Here is a 15,065-nt window from a genome sequence, read left to right as displayed (position 1 = left end):
CTCTTTGGTACACATAACCTCCTTTCACCTTTGAGGAAGCTTGCTTGATCCTGCTTCCAAAGACAGTGGTCTGGGTTGTTGTTGCTTGGCAAAGCCCCCCTTGCTGCAGCCTCCATCCTCACACCCCTCTACTTGTTGCACTGAGTCCACCTGAGTCACCTCTGCGGGCAACTAAGACACTACCTCAGATCCATTTGATGCCAGATCACTCCTTCACATATTGTTGGCTAGCCCAGGAGGCTGTACTGACCCAGTGACAGGTGTCCAGTGCCCTCTTCCAGAGCCTTAACCTCCCCCAGTGATACTCAGGCCCACTCAGAGGTGTTCTTGACCTACTTTTTGGGGTGTGGCTCAGGTGGGAAGTCAGGGCCAAAACCTCATTGCTTCCCTTTCATGTTTCTCTCCCACTCCCAATTCTAGATGCACTTTTGTGCTCCCCACTCTGTATCTGGGAACTTGCTTTCTGCAGAATTCTTTGTGCATAGGGCTCGCAGGGAAGCTCGGAGACAGAGCACCAGGCCTTGACTTTGGAATGTTGAGAAGCAGAAACAAAGCACCAGGCTTTGTTTTTGTTGTTGCTTGCTTGTTCGCTTCAGGGTCTTACTATGTAGCCCTGACTGGCCTGGAGTTTGCTATGGTCTCTAACTCAGAGATCTGCCTGCCTCTGCCTCCTGAGTACTAGGATTAAAGGTGTGCACCACAACACCTGGCCCAGCACCAGGCTTTGACTTTGGAATGTTGAGAGAAAATTTGGGGAATTAAGAAATCACTTTTCAAACTCAACTAAAACTGGCTTTGAAGTTAAATGATCATTTGTTCTGACTGCTGCTATTTGTACATCTTCTTCCTGAATGTAAATAAAACATATGGTTTGAGCTGCCATGGCAAACAGAGAGGAGAGAAGCCAGTGAAAAGGTAAGGAAGAAAATGTATTACAAGTATGCTGGCCCCAACCAATCAAACTAAAAAGAAAAGATTTCATCAAAATTTAAAACTTTAAAAAATATATATTATAGAGCTGGAGAGATGGCTCAGTGGTTAAGAGCACTAACTGTTCTTGCAGAGGACCTGGGTTCCGTTCCCAGCACCCACATGGCAACTAGTAACCATCTTAACTCCAGTTCCAAGGGATTCGATGACCTCTTCTGACCTCAGGCACTTTCACACATGCAGGCAGTACACTCACACACATAAAATAATTATAGCATTTTTGTGTGGGAGGGCTGTGGGTATGTGCTCGTGTTGTGGAGGACTACATGACCGCATAGCATAAGTGTTGAGGCAAGAGGACAACTTACAGGAATCAGTTCTCTCCTTCTACCATGTGGGCCTGTTAGAGACAAAATATGGGTTGCAAATCAAGAAACTATTACTCAAATTGAAATGTGTCAGCAAGGCAAACTTTACTTCTGAGCAGGCAGAAGCATGCATAGCCATTAAAAGCAGGAGAGCACACACACACAGCCAAAATGACATTTGCCTTTTATGCCTACTACAAGGGGCACTTGGCTCTTTCTCATTGACTGAACTTTAACTTTACAATCTATACCCGATAGGCTAATTTGAAAAATGTCATGAAAAGATAAAGAGAAAAGGATGGGGAGAGAAGGAGGATTTTTAACAGTTAAACCATTCTAGGAAATTAGCAGTGAATCAGGGTATCAGACTTAGGGACATTCCAGGTAGATCTGCCTGGACAACACAGGCATTCCTTAACAAGGGAACTAAGGAGGGAGGGGAGCAGGAGGGGAAATAAATACAACTTCTAAACCTGTTTGATAGAAAAAACTAATTTTCTCACAATTACCCCTTATTGTTTTATACATTCTTTTCTTCAAATTCTGTTAGGAGGCACTGGTCCTCTTTTTCCTGAGTGTCTAAAAGGTAAAGGCTGTGTGGGTATGGGGGTGGAGGTTGTTTGGCAATGGTTGTTTCTATAAATCCTTGGACTAGGCCTCTAACACAAAGGGTTATACAACATCCTATTAGGATCATGACTCCAACTATTATAATTAAGGATGTTAAAGTCATGGTCATTATTCCCTTCCATTTTCCAAACATTGTTCCATTGTTCCATTAGTAAAGGGGTCTTTCTATTCCTGAATTATCTGCTAGTGCATCAGCATGAGCATTAAGACCTTAGGGAGCCCTCAGAGTCCCATCTGGAGCTGTGTTGATGGGGATGAAAGTACAACATTGTCCTCCCATCATTATACAGGCTACATCTTTTTCAGTCAAAATTGTGTCTAATTCCAATCTATTTCCTAAGCCATTTTGTTGGTGGGGCTAAACTGTTTAGGCCCCTTTCAGCATCTTCGGTATTGTTAACAAACCTTTGTTGGTTGTAATAGATATAGTTGATCTAATCTACATTTTAAATTTTTAACATATTTTATTTTTATTTTATGTATATGAGTATATTGCCTACATGTAGGTAGGTGGCACCTTGTCAGGCAATGTGGGTGGAGAGGGCAATGGATCCCCTGGAACTGGAGTTATGGACAGTTGTCAGCATCATATGGGTGCTGGGAATTAAACCCAGATCCTCTGCAAGAGTAGCCAGTGCTCTTAACCACAGAGCCATATCTCCAACCCCTACATTTTAAGTTTTAAAATTTTTTTTGCATTTCAAAACTGGCTTTATGTATTCATCAGAGTGCCACAGAGGGAGGTGGAGTGAGAACTGGTTACATGTGTGAGGCTGGGGTTCCCTGAGAAACAAAAAGGGGACCCATGTGATAAGGCTGCTGGGGTGTCCCACCCCCACCCCAGAACAAGGGAGTAAAAAAAGCCCTCTCTGGAAGATCTCAGGGCTACCTAGGAGCCAGTCCTCCTTTGGAGGTAGATCATCAGGGAGGGAACTAAGGAGCAGCTTCCACGGTGGCAGGGTCACGCAGTGACCTTTTCTCAGTGGTATTGTTGGTAGCTGGGATAACCTGGGGCAGGAGCACCTTCCTTAGGCATTAGTTGGCTAGGATCCTCCAGTAACTGGGGCGCATTTCGGAACTACTGGGAAGTATAACGGGTGAGGAGGTTGTCAACACCCTTGATGAGGGCCAAGAAGATGCCTTCCATCATTGCTGAACCCACCATAGCCAGCGGGCCACTATGGGCAGCCAGCACAGCCCTGGTCAATGTACCACTGGTGGTGGAATTCCAGGGATCTTTGCCCTGAAGCCGCACCAGGTCACAGTCAATGGTGGAAACAGGTCCCCCACACACTGCCAAGCTACCTCCAATCTGGGCGCTTGTGCCGGGCGGCGGGTCTCTTTCTCTCTCTGTGGCTGCGGCGGGTGCTGCCAGCTGCAGGCTGCCAGGCGGCGGGTCTCTTTCTCTCTCCGCGGCTGTGGCGGGTGCTGCCAGCTGCAGGCAGGCTCTGCAGGGGGCTGCAGGCGGGCTGCGCCGAGCTGCGGGAGGCTCAGGCTAGCTGCGGGACGGACGCTCCCCCTGTGCCACCCACCCACCAGGGCGGGGAAGTGCAGGAGCAGCGAGCGCAGAACCGGCGCGAGTGAGTGCTGACGGAGGACAGCTCCTCCGGGAAGACTGATCACAGGCTGGTCCCAGGCGCAATGAAACACAGCTCCAGACACAGTGAAAACAGCTCAGCTGGATACAGTGAAAACAGCTCAGCCGGATTCAGTGATACAGCCCCGGTTTATTAGGGGGAAGGTTTCAGAGAACAACACAGAAGGGGGCCCAGAGAATATAAAGGTGGATGGTGGGAAGGAATGCTTTATTTACATGTGGCGGTGGGCTTCTTTCAGGCTGTCAGACAGTACCTGATTATCACATAGAAAAAACCTGGTAGTTTCTATGCCAGAGGTCATGTTTCAGATAAGGCATCTGTGGCAGCACTTCAAAGTGCGCAAGGAAGAGAGCAGGAGGCCCCCTGCTGAAAAGAGGAGTCTCTCCATCAGGCGCCGAGCCACTCAGGCTATCCGGACATGGAGAAACTGCAACCCTAACAGCAGGGTTCCCCAACACGCTTGGATTCTCACAACATAGACACTACCTCTGAACTGATGGCAAATTCTAACAGGTGCATTGAGGAAGCCCTTGATATCCTGGAAGACTCCACCACCAATGACACCCGTAGTGAAGGCTTCACTGCAGTCATCCACAATTTGCAAGGGCAAGGCTCATGAGCATATTCTTCCATGGCACTGGCACCAGAACAAGGCTGACTTGAAACTAGCCACTATTTGGTTTGGAGCTTTGAACTCATTTGGGACTCTCCAGAATATTCCTATGTAATCTATATCAACATGGTGATCAAATGATCCTCTGGGAGTTCAGAGCTCCCTCTTCTTATGGAAGGGGCCTTGAGGCAGGTTAGAGTATTTAAATGCCATGGTAAAAGGGATGGTAAATTGGACTAAAGTACAAGTCCCACTCTGATGGATGACAGGGCATCAAATAAGGATCCTCTGCAGTACCACCAAATATCTGCTCGCGTGACCTCTAGGGCTGACTGCATCCAGTTACATTGCCCAGTGGAGTCAATTGCTTCCCCTACCAATAGATGCATGAGGTAGAATTACTTCTGGGAGTGTTAGGGAGTTTGGGACCACCGCTAAAGTCAAGCAACTTGGAATTATCCAAATTCTTTATTGATGCTACGTAGCTGACCACAGTCTCCAAGAATGGGTGGGGAGTCTGTGGTGGGTTTCTAAGTAAGGGAGGAAGTCTTTAAAGGTAAAAACCACATTGCTTCATTCTTGTGGAATGTACAGCTGCAAGGGGAGAGGTTACACTTCCCTCAGGGTCTAGGGATGAGCAGGCATACGGGAAGCCAAACAAAAAATAGTTAATTATCCAATGACAGTCACAAGATAGAGGGGTGTTTCCGGGGGTTGTTGGAACTAAGTTCAACCAAAGGTCTAACTTGCCTGAGACAAAATGGAGGCAAGGGTCAAGATGGAGTCACTGGCTCTAGCACAGGAGGTAGGAGTCCTATGGCCCCCAGAGGCATCCAGTGCCTCTTGTCTTTGACAGGAGAAACAGTATCAACAGGACTCATTGCCCAGGCTCTAGATCTTGGAAGAGGGAGATTATGCAATGCATGCCATTCAGATCCAAGGCTCACCCTAATAAGAAAGGAACTATTTGAGCCTTGGGTCAACCACCACATACAATTAACAACAGTCTCTCTTATTGAGTGTTCAGACTATTTTATCCATTCCAAGCATGTGTGTCTCCATATAACATCTCAATGCTAAAGGTCTGTCTGGAGTATTGGGGACAGGCTTGGACTTGGGTGAGGGGGTGGTGAGAACATGGCTTAAAGATTGAGTTGAAAGTTATCTGGAAAATATTGGATCTCTCTCACTTTATTAATCTTTGGGATAATTTTCTCATGGGATTCACTCCTGTTATATCTGTCCCCAATCCATAAATTCTGAATATTGAGAGTTCACATGGGTTGAGGTTTGGAGGTTGTTACTATTATTATGCATGATGGGTTACATTGTGGATCCTGACATTTGGGAGGAGCTTTATGAATTGTAACTTTCCCTAAAGAGCTTTGGTAGCCTTTGTGGAGGGTGGGTTGTAGGTCATCCTTCATACTGAGTAGTCTACATCACTCCAATTATTACAGAGGACCTTTAAAACATTGTGCTTTTATATTTGGTTCCCTGTGTTCTGAAGGGACAAAGGTGCTTATCCATTGCAGAGAGGGGAATCTGAAGCCCTCTTCTGACGTCCACGGCATTGCAAAACAGGGGTGCACTCACATACATGCAGGCAATATACTCATACACATAAGATAATAATAAAATATTTTTAAAAATATGTTTAAAAATAGTGAAAAGCTTCTAATCATGTAATTTAAAATTAAATAATGACTAAAAAAATAATTCTTCAAAGCATAAAAATTTGCTCCTTAATAATCAGTAGATGTGAAAAACATTATTATTGAAATCTACCCGATGACTTTATATCCATGCTTAGATGCCAAGGAGCTCAGAAAGTAACTGACTGTGACTAGTAATAATCTGATATATAGAGATTAGAAACGTGTGTGCAAACATCTTAATGTCAACTGCATTAAAAATGAAGTTTTCTGCATGAAACTCTGTATTTTAATAGTGAAATGGAGATCTTTTTTAAAAGTTAAAACTGCATTTAATTTTATGTCTTATAGGGTTTATACTGAGTACAATATTGTATAACTGTATTCAACTGTAAACCTAAAAATTTACAGCCTCTTTCGAAAGAGATGTATCCTTGCTCTGGAAATTGTTATCGACTGTGTTGAAACTAATTGGCAAGGCAGCATGTTATAAACTATCCTGCAGGTGGCACTGTTTCCATACAGTTGTAAAGCGAAATAAAATATTAAAATAAAAAATTCAGCTGAATTCTGGAACTTGTTAGTGGTCAGTGTTAAGCCATCCCTCTCTAATAGGATGGCCTCATATGTCCAAGGATCCATGAACCATCTCCCCACTCTTTGGTGTAAGATGGCTCATACCTGATGGGGAATACTGACTATCAATCTTCCCCTGAAAAGGTTGGTTTTCTACTTCTGTTAAAATAGTGATGGCTAGAGGGTGGAGAGATGGCTCAGCAGTTAAGAACACTGACTGTTCTTGCAGAAGACTCAGGTTCGAATCCACCCACATGGCAGCTAACAACTGTCCATAACTCCAGTTCCAGGGGATCCAAGAGCCTCCTTTGTCCTCTGTGGGGATTGCACAACATGGGTGCACTTACCTACATGCATAACACTGATACACATAAAATAAAAATAATAAAATATTTTTAAAAAAATAGTGATGCCAGGGCTGAAGAGATGGCTCAGAGGTTAAGAGCACTGACTGCTCTTGCAGAGGACCCAGGTTCGATTCCCAGCACCCACATGGCAGCTAACAACTGTCCATAACTCCAGTTCCAGGGGATCCAAGAGCCTCCTTTGTCCTCTGTGGGGATTGCACAACATGGGTGCACTTACCTACATGCAGGCAATACACTCATGCACATAAAATAAAAATAATAAATTTTTTTTAAAAAAAATAGTAATGCCAGGCACTTTAATCCCAGCACTCAGGAGGCAGAGGCAGGCAGATCTCTGTGAGTTCAAGGCCAGCCTGGTCTACATAGTGAGTTCCAGGACAGCTGGGGCTATAGGGAGACCCTGTCTCAAAAAGACCAAAAAAAAAAAAAAAAAAGAAAGAAAAGAAAAGAAAAAGAAAATAGTGACAACTGCACCGATAGGACTTATTTCTGGCCAGCCTTGGGTAACTGAGTGGAGTAATTTGGAAAAAGATGCCATCATAGGCTGTTATTTTCCATGTTCTTGAATGAGGACCCTGAGTGCTAGTCCTTCATTAACACTGACAAATAAGGGACTAGAGAGATTGCTCAGCAGTTACCAAGCACTGGCTGCTCTTGAAGAAGACCTAGGTTCAAATCCCAGCACCCATATGGTGGCTAACAATCATCTATAACTCCAGTTCCAGGGGATCCAATGCCCTCTTCTGGCCTCTGTGGGTACTGCATGACATGAGTGCACTTACATATAGGCAGGTAACACACTCATACATAAAATAAAAATAAATTTTAAAAAATTTTAAGCCATTAATTAATAAATGAAATGGCTTTTCCAAAGATGGTAGGGCTAACACCAAGACAGTAGTTAGGACTTGTCTAAGGTCCTCTCTAAGTTTGGTTTCTTCTGGTTTCTGTAATAAAGGATCTGGTTCTTTCTCTAATAGTTTGAGACACAATTCTTTAGTTCTTAGGGCCTAGGAATAGATCCACAATTATCAGTATTCTCTCAGTCCGAGAAGTTTCCCAAATTCCTTTTTGGTCTGAGGTAAGGGAAGGTCATTGATGGGGGCCCCAGGCTCCTTTGTCCTTGACTACATAGGTGTCCCAACTGCTTTAATTTTCTTTTCTACAAATTGTAATTTCCTTTGCCAAGGAAATTGATAAGACTAATAGTTGTGCTAATTATTTCACATTGATGATCTTCTGATAGGAATAAATCATCTACATATTGGAGCAAATACATATTCATAGGAAGACTGAAAATTTCTAGAATTTATTCAAGAACCTGGCCAAAAAGATGAGGTGAATTGGTGAAGCCCTGAGGCAAAGCAGTCTACTTATATTGTTTCCTTCCCCAATGGGGGTCCAATAGGGTCCAAAGGCCAAAAGATCCCTGCTGTGTACTGCCAGAGGACAGGCCCAGAAGGTTTTTTTAAGATCTATAACACTAAATTATTAATGGTCATAAGGAATTTTGTTAAGAAGACCACAGGCTGATTACTCTTAACCTGTAAAAGTCATTAGGCTCTTAACCAACAAAATCCAGGTATTAAAGGAGGACATGCAGGGTTTGAGAAGCCTGTCTCATATAAGTGATAGGCTTGAGCCCTAACTTTCCTTCCTAACTGCTTCTCCATTTTCCTGGGAGCATTTTCATTTAGTTTGGATAAGGGGACTCTCTGAGCCACCTCAGTTTCCTTCTTGGACCCAGACAGTGAATTTAAGGTATCTTACTTTGGTCTCATTTTGAGCTATATGAAGTCGAATTCTTAATTTAAACATCATATCCCACCCTAACAGGTTAGTTCCAGCTTCCAGGACAAAAAAGAAATTGCACTATTATCTCCTTGTGCTGGATAGCTTCCATTGTCAACTTGACACACCTGGGTAGAGGGAACCTCAACTAAGAAATTTCCTCCGTTGGATTGGTCTTTGGTCAGGTCTGTAGGGCATTTTCTTGATTGTTGAGTGATTGGAAGGGCCCAGCCCACTGTGGGCAAGGCCACAGTAGTCCTGTGTTGTATAAGAAAGCAGGCTAAGGGGGCTGGAGAGATGGCTCAGTGGTTAAGAGCACTGAACGCTCTTGCAGAGGACCCAGGTTCACATTCCCAGCACTCACATGGTGGCTACAAACTGTCCTTAATTCCAGTCCCAGGGGAATCTGAAGCCCTCTTCTGACCTCTGCAGCATTGCATGACACCAGTGCACTCACATACATGCAGGCAATACATTCATACACATAAAATAAAAAATAAAATATTTTTTTAAAAAAGAAAAAGAGAAAAGCTAAGCACAGGTCCAGAGGAGCAAGTTAGTAAGCAGTGTTCCTCGGTAGTCTGTGCTTCAGCTCCTGCCTCCAGTTTCCTGTCCTATGTTTCTGCCTTGACTCCCTCAGTGATGAACAGTGAACTGGGGGATGTAAGCCAAATAAACCCTTTCCTCCCCAAATGGTTTAGGTCAGTGTTTTAATCATAGAATGGAAAGCTAAATAGGACATTCCTTATCTTGGAATTTAATTGGCTTTTCTCAAGAAGAGGAGCTAAAAATACCTATTTTTACCCCAAATACTAAAAGGTTTTTTTTTCCCTGGGGGAAAAATGTAGCCCTGCAAATTGGACACAAAGGGAAAAGTTAGATGCACCTGAATTGATGAGAAATGTAATTTCTTCCTCACTTAGACTTACCTTTAAGTTTACTAAAGCCTGTCAGTAGGTCCCAGTATTAGAATAAAGAGTCTCCCTGATATTCTTCATCAAAATTCAAGAGTCAGATTGTTTTTTCTTCCTTGCTCTATTCCTGTTTTTCCACATTTGAAACTTTTCTTTTCTCATCTTCCTCTCTTTAGCTCCCTCTCCCCCATTTAGAGTGGACCTCCTCGAGATCTTAAGGTCTGGCCATTGAGTCCTGAGCCCTGTCCTTATTCTTGGGACATTTACCCAAAGTGGAGAGCATGATTTTAACTGTTTCTGTTTTTCTTCCTCTCTCCTTATATAGGCTTTCTGTCCTTCCCTAAGTAATTTTTCTATTGATTTGTCCTTCAAGTTCTCTAACATTTTTGTTTGTTTGTTTGTTTGTTTGTTTGTTTTGGGCTTCATTTTTTGTTTTTTCTTTTTTGAGATAGGTCCCCCTGTAGCCCCAGGTGGCCTCGCTATATAGAGCAGGCTGGCCTCTATCTCACAGAGATCTGTCTGTGTTTGCCTCCTGAGTGCTGGAATTAAAGGCATGCGCTACCACATCTGGCCCAGTTCTCTACCTTTTGAGATTTCTTAGAAATATCTGGCCATGCATTAGTGACAAGATGGAGTGAGAGCATCCCTCAGCCTAGGGTGTCTTCTTTTTAGCCCTGAGTATTTCCTCATTTGATCTTTGAATCTATTGAGGAACTTAGAAAGTCTCTTCTTTTCCTTGCCCAATGTCAAAAGCCTTGTTTATAAGGCTAGAGAAATGGCTCCATGCTTAAGAGCATATACTGTTCTTCTTGAGGGCCTGAGTTCAGTTCCCAGAACCCATGTCAGATAGCTCACAGCAGCCTGTAACTACAACACTGGATTCACGTGCATTCCACACACACATATACACATAATTAAAAATTAGTAAAAATATTTCCCTTTTTTTAAAAGCCTTGTTTATGTTCTGAGAGCGAGGGACACATTCTCTAATTCCTATTATAATCAGGCTTCAGAAGGTCTTCCATCTGTCCCTAATGGGCTGCGGTATTATTATCCCCTCGGGGTCCTAGTTAGGGAACTTGATGTCTACAGACACAAGGTTTAGGCTGGCCAGGTGCTCAAATCCCCAGGCTGCCATTGCAGTCTACTAATCATTCCTCTTTCTTCCTCCAAGACCAGAATTCCCCAAAGGGACATCAGTTCAGACCAAGAATATATCTGTAGGTTAAGAATTGGTCTATTTTGTCCTCAGGACCATGAGGGTCCTCTAAGATCAGCTTCTAATTTAAGATTTCTAACTTAAGAGCTGGTAAGAGGAACATTCACAAATCCAATCCCTTCTCCTCTTGTTAAGGAAAAAAAAATTCAAGTAGCTAAAAGACTAAGCATTCATCCAGGAGAGTGTCAGAAAATGTATTTATTCCCTTGTCATGAATGAGGTCCTGGAATCAGCAACTAAGGCATTTAGATTTTCCAGGCCTCAAATCAAAGTACAGGTGGGGATTGAACAGGCATTTTTGTGCTGTCATTTTATGGTTAGCACCTGGGTCCTATGTTTCTTTTCATGATGGGCCATGTCATCTCAGGAAAATTTCTTCTTGAGTTTACTCAGTCATCACAGCTTACAAAATGGATATCCCAGGTGTGGGTCAGGATATCTGCTGCCTTTTGATCTATATGTAGGCCAGGTTAACTGGACAAGCAATTGGTCAAACAGTCATTGTAAACAAAAACAGATATCACTAGCAGAAGTTTAGATCTCTGACACATTTGGTCCACACTTTTCTTGGACTAATTGAACCAGGTGCCTCATTAAACCATTTCTCTTAGTTTCACATCTTTATCAAGTCAGGCATAATGAGTGGAAAGCATCACAGAGCTTCAAGACTTTACAGAGTAACAAAACATCTTAGGGTAGTGAAAACACTACTGAGCAATAAAAGGCATTCCAGGTTGACATTTCAAGATATCAAGGACATTATATAAGAATACAGTTAGTTATAAGAGTATAACTTTTCTTTATCATTTCTAGAGGAACTTTTCAAAGTGGATACAGTGGTTGGGGAGGGGTCTCAGGTTGTTAGGGTTTGGGGACCTGGAATGGGAGGTTTTCAATGTCCTTCTTACATTGTTCAATCCCCTTTTGGAGCTCTGTGAGAGGTGAATATTCAACCCAAGAGACTTTTGTGTCTAACACAAGGTCTGTCTGAGTCAATAAGATTTCAGATGACTGAGGGAAAAAGGGGGTGGGAAGAACCAGCAACAGCAGTGTCAAGGAGATCTAAGAAGTCAGGAACCTGGTCTGGACTGTAGGGTGGTGGTAAACACGCGAGGAGGTTTTATAATCTCCTTGCTCATCTTTTCTGTTTTTAAGGGGAGTAGAGTTATGGGGCCTTTCCTCCAGCAGAGGGCAGAATTGATCTCTCCTAGGGAGACTGGACTTTCTAATTTTTAATTTAATTTTTTTTTTTTTTTTTTGGTGTGTCTTTTTGAGACAGAGTCTCCCTATAGCCCCAGATGGCCTGGAACTCACTATGTAAACAGGCTGGCCTCCATCTCCCAGAGATCTGCCGGCCTCTGCCTTCCAAGTGCTGGGATTAAAGGCATGTGCCTGAACTTTTTGGAAAAAAAATTTTTTTTGTTATTTTATTTCTATGTGTATGAGTGTATTGCCTGCATGAATGTAAGTGAACCTGTGTCATTCAATGCCCATGGAGGTCAGAAGAGAGTGTTGAATTTCCATGAAACTGGAGTTATGGACATTTGTTAGTCACCATGTGGGGTGCTAGGAATCAAACCCAGGTCCTCTGCAAGAGCAGTCATTTCTCTTAACCCCAGCTCCAGGCCAGGACTTTTTAACTTTACATGAGTAATTAAGAGCTGGCAGACCCATCCTCCTTTAAGCTGAATCAGGACCAAATTACTGAGGGTTTGAGAATCGGTTTCTGGCAAATAAAGCAGCAATACTTTATCATTTGTTTCTTCTTATTATCTTCAATGTGGGTGTTTGTAGTCTGCCCAGTATTTACACATGAGCCCAAGAGCACTATCTGGGGGAATTCCATTCTGGGTTTTATTTTCTTTAGCGTTCTTTTTACCTTAATTATTTCCCATCCTGGCCTTTTGGGAATCTATGGAGGTTTCTTAAACTCCAATAGTCAACCAGGGGTTCAACCCCCACTCCATTTAGGTTTCTTTCACTCCTATCTAAACTTTGTCAGTCTCTGACTGACTCCTCCGCACAGTAGTATCCCATGCTTGGTGCTTCTTAGCAATAGGCACTTTGGTATGAATCCCTAACTATGTCCAAAGGACTAAGGAAAGCTGTATGAAGTCACCAGGTTGCCTACAGAACTGAAGATCAGGCCTCTGCACTCACTTTGTGTCAGCAACACATCTCATTCACTCTAATTCAACCTCCAAAAGGACCCAACCACCAAGGAATATTTTGCCATTGTGATGGGATTTCTTAATCTGTTCACAGAGCTGCCTGATTACCAGGGTGCTTGCTTGGGCCCTTCCGGGAATTGCTGAGAAACATCCAGCCCTGGGTTTCGCTACCAGCCTAGTGAGTGTCAAAGACCCATTGCCCAAGGACCACAGCCAAAAGACTATGGGACATGTCATCCTGGGGAGGGGATCTGGGCAACCCCCTCAAGTGAGTTAGAACCCTGGACAGGTCTCCAAGTTGCTAGACAAAATATGGGTCATAAACTAAGAAACCACTACTCAAATTAAGGTATCTTGGCAAAGCAAACTTTACTGTCTGTGTAGAAAGGAACATAGCCACCCAAAGCAGGAGAGCAAGCACACACAGCCAAAATGGCATTTGCTTGCTTTTTATCTCTAATTCAAGAAGCTCTTGGCTATTGTTTACTGACTGAGGTTCAACCTCAATGGCTACACCCAATTGGCTAGTTTGAAAAATGTAGTGAAAGTTTGAAAAAGAGAAAAGAGGGTAGGGAGAAGGAGGAGTTTTAACAGTTACCCATGCCAAGAAATTGTGGCAATAAGTCAGGGTATCAGACATAGGGACATTCCAGGAAGTAGATTATATCTGGTTGAACAGAAATATATTCTTTAACAGAAGAGCTAAGGGAATACAGACATACAGCTACTAAGCTTTTTTGATAGAAAAGACTAAATCTCTCATAGGCCCCAGGGATCTAACTCAGGTCATCAAGCTTGGTAAGCAGCTTTACCTGATGAGCCATCTTGCGGGTCCAAAATTTAGAACTTTTGAGCCAGACATCATGGTATGGGCCTATGATCACAGCACCTGAGAGGCTAAGGCAGGAAGATTACAAGTTCTAGGCCAGCATGGGTACAAGGTAAGATTCTATCTAAAATAAAAATTTAAAGAATAAAAAGACAACTTATAAGAAACTTTGCTAAGCATTCTTCTGGAGAAAGGTCTTGTGTCCAAAATATGTAGATGGCTGGATCTGGTGGCACAAGTTTTTTTTTTTTTGCGGGGGGGTGCTCTTTTTGAGACAGTCTCCTTGTAGCCCCACCTGACCTGGAACTCCCTATGTAGATCAGGTTGGCCTCGAACTCCTCACAGAGACCCACCTGCCTCTGCCTCCCAAGTACTGGAACTGAAGGTGCGCACCACCACGTCCAGCCTGGTACAAGCTTTTAATCCCAGCACTCGGGAAGCAGAGGCAGGAGGATCTCCGTGAGATCTATATAGCAAATTCTAGGCCAGCTGGGGCTAGAGGGAAACCCTGTCTCAAACAAAAAAACAAAATACATAGAAAACTCATACAAGTCTACAATACAAATAACTCAATCTTTTAATGGGTCAGTGGGTATGAATAGACATTTCTCAAAAGAAGATATGACCAATGAGTCCATGAAACCATGTCCAACATCATTGGTGGCTAAGTAAATGCTAAAAAGCCCACTGTGAGGTAGGCAGTGCCTACCTGTTAGGATGGCTGACATGAAGAAGATTGTCCAAACTACATTCTAGTCAGAGTGGGAAGCCACAAGAAACCTCATGGATTGCTGGGAAATATGCAAGATAATAACTACTTTGGAAAATATTTTGGCAGTTTCTCAAAAAGTTAAACATGGAACTAATATATAACTCAGTAATTTCTCTTCAAAATGTATACTCAAAAACACTGAAAGTGCTAGGTGTGGTGGCACATGCCTTTAGTCCCAGCACTCAGGAGGCAGATGCAGGGGCTCTCTGAGCTCAAGGCCAACCTGGTCTACATAGAGAGTTGAAGGCCATCTGTGGCTACAGGGAGACCATGTGTCAAAACAACAACAAAGCAAAATAACAAAAACACTGAAAGCATTCGTCCACATAATTCAGAGTATTCAGAGCAGCACTACTCATAATAACTAAGAGGTAGACACAACCCATATATTTATCAATGGAAGAGTGGAGAAACAAAATGTAGTATAGTCATGCAGTGCAATATTAGACATTCAGGTGAAGAAAACACTTATATACAGTACAGTAGAAATGAACTTTGAAAATATTACTAAGTTAAAGAAGTCAGATGGAGCAGAAGCGATAGCTCAGCAATTAAGAGCACATACTACTCTTGCAGAGGACCTAAGTTGGGTTCCCAGCATCCACAATGGATAGCTCACAACTGCCAGTAA

At 43.1% G+C, this 15,065-nt stretch overlaps 1 pseudogene; it reads right to left on the bottom strand.

Moving 5' to 3' along the window:
* Positions 1 to 2,907: 2,907 nt before the first annotated feature.
* On the bottom strand, positions 2,908 to 4,159 carry LOC103743389 (annotated as a pseudogene).
* Positions 4,160 to 15,065: the final 10,906 nt, after the last annotated feature.

The sequence above is a fragment of the Nannospalax galili genome, unplaced genomic scaffold (genome assembly GCF_000622305.1).
Source record: "Nannospalax galili isolate Female #2095 unplaced genomic scaffold, S.galili_v1.0 scaffold441, whole genome shotgun sequence".
Lineage (NCBI taxonomy): Eukaryota > Metazoa > Chordata > Mammalia > Rodentia > Spalacidae > Nannospalax > Nannospalax galili.
Note: the sequence above shows the minus strand (reverse complement) of the source record. Positions and strands in the feature narration are given on the sequence as shown.